Genomic DNA, 8,652 nt, shown 5'->3' with positions numbered 1-8,652 from the left:
ATAGCCATCCAGTTACGTTGTGACGTTTGGTACACCCAAAGCATTCCTACGGTATCCAGGAGTTGCACAATCTCATGGTCTAAGGAAAAGATACTTGACATTAGAAAAGCTTTAGCATACGAACTACACGATCTTTGTGCTAGGCTTAGGATTGGGTCTTGTCCATCACATCATTCTCCTAATGATGTGATCCCGTTATCAATGACATCCAATGTCCATAGTCAGGAAACCATGACTATCTATTGATCACAACGAGCTAGTCAACTAGAGGCTCACTAGGGACATATTGTGGTCTATGTATTCACACGTGTATTACAATTTCCGGATAATACAGTTATAGCATGAATAAAAGACTATTATCATGAACCAAGAAATATAATAATAACACTTTTATTATTGCCTCTAGGGCATATTTCCAACAGATACTTGTAGTGTCGGAGTCGGACACGTTGTACTCTTGGCCTCTTATATATGAGGAGGCACCCCACGTTGTAACCCATGACGACTAGATAGCAATAGGCTCGCAAGGGGGTGTCGGCGGCTTATGCCGGCGCCCGGATGGCCGGTGTTGCGGTATCTCAGGGAGGAGCGCCTGTAGTCATTGCCCCGGGGAGTAGGCGAGTTCGCCGAACCTCGTTAACAAATCTCGGTGTCGTCACTGTCTGTGATTGCTTGTTCCTCGATGGATCGACTGCGTACCTCGAATTTATTCTAAAACAAATGGTAGAAGAGCTCACCTTTTAAAGAGGTGCAACTCTCTCTCAACTTATGAGGTGGGACTAAACTTTAGCCTCACTCACTCTACTCACATGTGTGCATGAATGGGTCAAGAGAATTTCAGAATTTAGGTTGGGCTTTGGGCCAAAATCACACTAGCAAATTCCAACAACATGTACATACAGATCATCCATATAAACGCTAACACACTCTACCCCTAAGAGCACCTTTAATATACCGAGCTAACACAACACCTTGGAATTGATGAAGTAACCATAAACGGTTTCGTAGTTGACAGAAATGTCTCCCACTAAACGAACATTGTCGAAAAATTTGAAATAAATCCCAAAAAATGCAATCATCAGTGTGAACCTTTTTTTTGTGGTAAACATCAGTGTGAACCCTGGTGGGCTATTTTCATCACAAGGAACCTAGCCGTCTGATCTACGCTCACGATCTGAGCTATGCTTAGTTTGCCATAGACCCGGTGCTCAAATTGCGTCATGTTTTCTATTTAGAATATCTTTTTAGTTTGTCAACCTGCGTCATGTGCACGAGAAAATTGGGGGATCTCAAGAAGATTTATCTAGCCCAATTAACTAACCAAACAGAGACAATATGGCATTGCTCCTCTTAAGCCCATGAATTAACAAATAAGCCCAACGCAAAGTTTTTACGTCATGCATGTAGTACTGTGACTGGGGATGCTATGTCTCACAGCATCTGTCTAGCTGAAGCTTTTCCTGCACAACGCGCTCTATTACTAGTTTTGTTTGTCCATCGGTTGTTCGCTGATGTGTTCGTTCGTTTTTTTCGTTTTCTTTTGTTTTTTGTTTAGTTTTCTTCTTTTCTTCTTCGGTTTTCTTTGGGGGTTTCTTCTTCGTTATACTTTGGAATTTTTATTTGCTTTCTCTTTTGTTTCTTTCATGCTTTTCATCGGTTTTTCTTTTCTGTCTCATTTTTTCTTTTCTTGTTTTTTTCTTGATTTTCCACTGTTTTTTCTTTGTTTTTATCGGTTTTCACAGTTTTTCATTCTTATTGTACTTGTTTCATTGGTTTTCTTTTTATTTTCCATTTTCTTTCTTTGGTTTTCATTCTTTTTCGTATACCTTAGTTTCTTTTGGTGTTTACTCTACATTTCTCATATACGTCTATACGTTTAACATCTTTTAATACATGTTCCAGGTTTCTCCATACACCTTTTTAATAGTTTTCAAATGCTTGATCCAAACTTTCAAATACAAGATTAATATATTTTTAATACATGGTAAATATTTTTTCTATTCACATCTTTACATTCTTAAATGCTTGATTAACATTTTTTAAATACATGATCAACATATTTTCTATAAACATTTAAGAAAAGTCAAATGATTGATTTTTTTTCAAAAGCTTGATTAGTATTTTCTAAATACATGATCGAAACCTCAAATTTTGCCTCGCGAGATTTACTTCATCCAGCATATTCGCCATTTCAAATTGCTTGGCTGTTATTTTCTTGCATGTTCTTCGATTTGCTTGCAGGAAAAATCCTTCGTTGATAGGTTGATCGCGTCGTAGGATCGGTTGATAACACCGTGGAGTTGGTTCAGTAATTGTCGTGGATATCAATCGTGTACGATTCTACTTGCACGATTGGTAGACGGATCATGAGAGTCAAATCCTCAAAAAAACTCAAAGTTATTTCTCTCTCATCAAAATATTTTAAAAAAATTGAAGGCTTGACTAAATTTTTTTGAATACATGGTCAAAAAAAATCTAGACACATGTTTAACAGTTGTCAAATGCTTGATTAACATTTTCAAATACAAGATTAGCATTTTCTAATACAAGGTCAACATTTTTTCTATACGCATTGTAAGATTTTCAAATGCTTGATTAACACTATTCAAATTTAAGATTGACATTTTTTGTATACACATTTTTTAAATACATGGTCAATATTTTTCAATAAAAACTTCACATTTTTCAAATGCTTGATAAATATTTTTCAAACACTTTTTAAAAATTTCTTAATGTTTGATTTAAATTTTCTAAATACATGATCAACTTTGTCACACATATTGTATATTTTTTGTATATATTTTTTCGTATACACAAACATTTACTTTATACTCATTTAATACTTTTAAAATACTTGGTTAACATTTTTTACTTTTTTTATGTAATTACTTTTTATAATATAGTAGTATTTATTTAGAATATTTGTAAGTTTAAAGGATGTAAAAGTTTAAAACAAAAATAAAAAAACATAAACAAACAGAAAAACGGTGCCAGAGCCTCCCGCGCGGTTAGACTGGCCCATTTAGACAGGAGCCTGACGCTAGAGCACGCTAGCTCGCGTTATAAGTGAGACATAGAACTGCCTGTAGCATGAAACTTCGAAGGATTCAGCACTCCAGTGCATATAGTTGCCAACGGTCTTTCATTTTGTAAGAGGTTGCTCCAGATTTCTAATAGGTTTATTTATTCACAAATTTCCAATAAAACGCTCAGAAATATTAAAAAAAAATCAAAAATTATAAAAATTATCCCTTATTGTTTTGAAGAGAACATTTTATAAAAAAATGGAATTTTTTCGTAGAACCACGAATATTTAATTAAATGTTTATTAAAATATCTTTTAAATGGTTCACGAACATTTATTCAACACATTTTTTGAAATGTTTGAAATTTTCTTGAAACTGATTTTTTTTAAAATTCTAGATGTCTTTTTAATTTATAAAAGTAAAAAAAAAATCCTTGACCGTGTTCTATAAAACACAATGATTTTTAAATTTAGTGAACTTGTCTTAGAAAACACATTTTTTTAAAAAAAGGGAATAAATTTTAGACAGAAACAAAATACAAGAATAAAACTAGGAAAAGCAGTAAACAAAATTAAAAAAGCAGATAGGATAAAGGTTCCTAAAACCAGGAAACCGGATATAGAACCTTGCCAAAACCGGAATCTGGGCACGGCCTTACTAGCTAGGGTAGGCCCAGTATCTAGCTCGCCCCTCTGCGAATTTATAATACATAAATAGTTGATCCCCACGAAGTCTCATTCTCTCAACATACAACCCTCCACATCATCAAATGTGCCCCGTCATCATCCACTAGAACTATTTTATAGCACATGCATACCCGAATTTAATTATTCGATCTCCAATAGTCCAACGTACATGCAAACTCTTTGATCACATATAATTACTTTCGGAAAGAATAGCTTTTGATTTAGATCATTTTATTCGTATAGAACATATACAAAATTAATCTTTAAAATACCGCAGATCACCTAGTAGTCTATATTTTGTGGAGTTGCCCCGCACCGCGTGGGAAAGTCCACCAAACGTGCTCTACCCAGCAACTATATCTGCTCTCTCTCATTGGATTGTTTTTTGTTTTTTTCTCATCGGTTTTGGGAAGGTTCTACAACCTTATTCGAGAGCTCTTTTCATGTTTTTAATTTTCAGTTTTCTCTTTACTTTTGGTTATATTTTATGAAAATTTGTGAACATTTTCAAATATCTGAATATTTTTAAATTATCATACATCTATTAAAATTTATGAACGTTTTTTAATTCATTAGCATTTTTTAAATTCCTAGAGATTTTTGAAAATTCTGAAATACCTTTTCAAATGCAGAAACATTTCGAAAATTTTATGAACATTTTTACCAACAGTTATTTAAATTCATGAAGATTTGTAGAATTTGTGGGCATGATTTAAATTTGTGAACTTTTTTTTTAAAATTGATGGACATTTATAAATCCTTGTACATTTCAAAAATGTATTTGCATGACGGAGGTTGGTCGCAAATTTAAAACACGGACTACACCAAGTCCGGCATCCGGGTCGATGCGATGAGTGCAAACACTTTTCTAAATACACCAAGTCAAGTATCCTCATCGGTGCTAAGAAAATAGAGAAACTAAAAAACATGACGCATGTAGAGCATCGGGTATGAATGCAAACACAACAATTCACATCCGTAATTATCCTAGAAAGGCAAGTCGGTTGGCTATGGCTAAGCTTAACCGGTGCGATGGTCGTACCCCCCCCCCCCCTCCACTTTATCACTACATCACCATCATTTACATCAAGCTCATGGAAAAGAGACCTGAAGAAGACGATCATTGCAGCAACTTAATCAGAGGTGGTCTGTAGGGTTGAACTACATATGTAATTAATCAACGGCTTTCTGAGGCCCATGAATCAGAAACAACATCGCCGAAGTCATACTCTTAATAGAGATATTGTAATTTTGTTTCTGTATGTGAGATTAATAAAATACATATTTTCCTATCTCTTCTTTGTGTATTGATACACAGGGACGCCCTTGTGTTATTTTTTGTTTACTTTTTCCGTGTCAAACAAATTGGCGTCCCAGTGGGAATTGGTTTTTCTTCATCTTTGTTGTGCAACAATGGTCATCGAATTCGTCTTCAAGCTCTTATCCAACAACACAAGATTACGTCGGTCCATGAGTGAAATTTTAATATGCATCCTCACCATCAAGCTTTGACGGATGTGTACTCCAAAGGTGCCATCCAACAAGGTTAGCCAAGTCAATAAGGCTCCACCCTTCCTTGGAAGGGCCAATCTCATAGCCCATGGAATCACAGTTGTTTGGAGGCAAATCTTTTTCCTCAAGCACGAAGTTGTCGCCAATACATGAATGCAGGCTACACAAGTTCTCAACTGAGAGATCTTATGGTGCATGGGGTCATACTCTATGCTCTAAGTGCTTCACTCAAAGACAACGCTCTAACTAAGAGTATGTAATTACCAACAATTAAGAGGCTATCTTAATCCCAAAATTGTGCTTTTGCCTAGCTAAGTAAAACATAATAGTGGCGATGAATCTTAAACCCCTAGGAATGCCATTATAGCTCAAGCACCCTCTCGTTTAACCAAGCCATTTTTATTACTACTCTACCTTCTTGTTTGTAGTTTAGTTAAAACTCATATTTATCACTTTTCTAGCAACGAATAGGAGAGACTATTTCTAAACTCCGGTTTTGGGTGCCAACGTAGCTACGTATGTGACAAAGTAGTTTTGCGTTGTTGGTAGTTGCCTTCCATCAGCTCTTCCGTGGGAACAATACCCATTGCGATACTTGCACGAGAGACTGCGAGACATCAAAAGCATTTTCTAGCGACGTTGTCAGAGAGCATAACACTTAGTCATTTACCTTATGTAGGAATGAAGTATGTCTACCAGAGGGGGGCGTGAATGAGAGTTTTAAATTTTCTTCAGAAAACTCAAAACTCTCGGAACCCAGTAGCGGAGCGAATGAAATACTAACAGCGGCAAGCTAATACTAAGTACCGAAAGGAAACTACAACATGCATCGAGACAAATCACATGATGAAAAACATATCGAATGTAAACATAGGTAGTAGAGGTAACCAGTGGTGCTCGATGGCGACAGTGTATTTGTTCGACCAGTCCGTCCTTCTACACAAGAACTACGTCTGGTTGGAGGGGTTGTGACTTAACACAGAAGATAAACTCTCTTCACCCTATTCTCTTTGACAATTGGTTCAGCAACCAATGCCGATTACTCGTGGTAGATACTTGAGGCGATCTCCAAAACTTTATAGACTTCTTCTTCAAGAACCACAATCACTCTTGGCCTCTGAAAAAATTGACACCTAACCATCTAGAGAGTTTGCAGCTCTCAAGAGTAATAGGCGGAGCATACTGGACTTAGATTCAAGTGATGCTGAACCACTATATAATTCTTCGGCTCTAGGGGTTTTCTCTCGGTGGATTTTAAACTCAAATTGCTTAGAGAGGGGGTTGCTCAACAATCTTCTCAGAATCAAACGGAGCAGCCGCCGGACAGAGCTGACACGGGGTGGCTATTTATAGCCGCAACTTTCTCTGGTGGGAAATGACCATTTTGGACACACGGTCCAGCTAATGGCCAACTGACACGTTTACAACGGTCGAATTTTGGAGCAACATAACATTACTTGAGGAACAAGTAATGCTAACTCCTCGGTCTAAGACAAATCTCTCGCAACAAAGAAGATCATCGTCTCTTGATGGCAAGTATTTGCTCGGAACACAAATAGATTTCTCTTGCAACTTTCATAGGATTTGGGTTTAGCATCAGAGAATCAAAGGTTAGATCGCTACACCCCTCTTAATAGTACGGTGGTCTTATGACTCAATAAAGAGAAGAAAAACAACGAAACAAATACTATGTCTTCACTTTGTCTTCAATCTCCTCGGAGAAGGTAATTTTCCTCGAATATATATCGAACCAATTGTTTTACTTTAGCAATTTTTGAGGGGTCACTCTTGTCATCATTATCTTCAGAGATAACCTTCGCTGCAGTGCAGGGAGATTATCTTCGTCATTTACATCAAAATCCTCGATATCTCAGGGGCCTGTTACTCTATATGCACTGACGAACACATAAGTCCCATATTGTTTATGTCAACAAACTCCAACACATAAGGGGCCTATCATTGCACCAACATTCTCCCCCTTTTTGGACGGTTTTTGTCAAAACAGATAATCATCAAAGTGAAGATAGATAAGTGAAAAGTAATTCGAACAAGAGTGAATTAGCGTTACTTGGCTTGATGATGAAATATGCTCTCCCTAGATGTATGCAGGGTAACTGATATGAGATAAAATCCTCCTGCGATTCATGGAAGTATATAGGGGAGATTTCGATCATTTGAGATAATGATTCGCATTGATGACATATAATCCATCGAGATTGTAATCAATCATTCATAACTTCTGATAATAATTCCACCTGCAAAACAAATGCTTCGTGAGAAATGGTGTAGCAGGCGGGGTTATTAACATTACAACACATAAGTTTTACATCACATCACATATAGTCTTTAAGGCATAAGTTTCAAAACGCACGGGAAACGAAACCAAATAAACCCAGAGGGCAAATATATCAAAACTTGATGTAATTCTCCCCCTTTTGTCAACTTGTCTCAAAAAGGTGATGAAGAACAGGATTGCAAAAGCTGTGAGCTTGATTCACTCTGTGGCTTCACCAGAAGAGTTGTCCGAAGAAGTTTCTAGTTTGGACATAACTGAAGATCTTTGTCGTCAGCAGTAGCAGATTTGTCTTCAGGAATGGCTTCTTGGTGCTTTTCTGATGAGGGCACATTGGGATCAACCTCTTAATTAATATGTGATAGTACATTTCCTTCGGCTGTTTTTTAGTCGGTGAGGTGGCTTCAGATTCTTCTATTATCTTGCGAAGCTTGATATGCAGAAGGTTAGTAGTTGGCGCTCGATCAGGAAGAGGAGGTGTAATGAAATCTTGGAAATCTTCTTTAGCGAAGCCTTGGTCAATATAATCATAAAGTTCTTTGAGATCGCTGGCCAGAAGTTGTTTCTTGGAGAAAAACTTCCAAAGCAACTTCCAGAGGCGCTTCTTATTCTCAACTGCAACCATATGCACTACTTTGGTTCGGTTGTTGATGGCACTAAGCTCGGCAGCAAGATGTGCTTTATCTCGGTGATCCTTAGCAATATGCTACAACATCAGCTGTTGTGTGTGCATACTTACTTCAATCTGCGATGGAGGTTGAAGAGATGTCTTTTGGTCACGCTGAGGCAGTCGAGGCACATTGAATGTTTTTTCATAATCTTGATGGCTTGAGTCTGGCGATTTAGCCGAAGAAATATCCTGCATGACTTGCAGGGTGTCCTGCATAGGAGGAATAAAGCTTTTGTGACTCACTTTCGCCAAGTACTTTGTCTTCATGGCATGATCAACAACCTTTTTAATCCATGGTGCATAGACTTTGATGGTTTTCGGATGCTGAGTAGAGTCCTTCAATATTTGCAGAAACATATCCTCAACATCAAAGACATATTTCTTGGAGATGGCATAGATGGCATTTCGAAGAACATCAGAAATGACATTATTTGTACTCATCCCGACCAGAGGGCAAATGGTGTA

The sequence above is a fragment of the Triticum aestivum genome, chromosome 4B, assembly GCF_018294505.1.
Source record: "Triticum aestivum cultivar Chinese Spring chromosome 4B, IWGSC CS RefSeq v2.1, whole genome shotgun sequence".
Classification (NCBI taxonomy): Eukaryota; Viridiplantae; Streptophyta; class Magnoliopsida; order Poales; family Poaceae; genus Triticum; species Triticum aestivum.
This window is presented reverse-complemented; position numbering follows the sequence as displayed.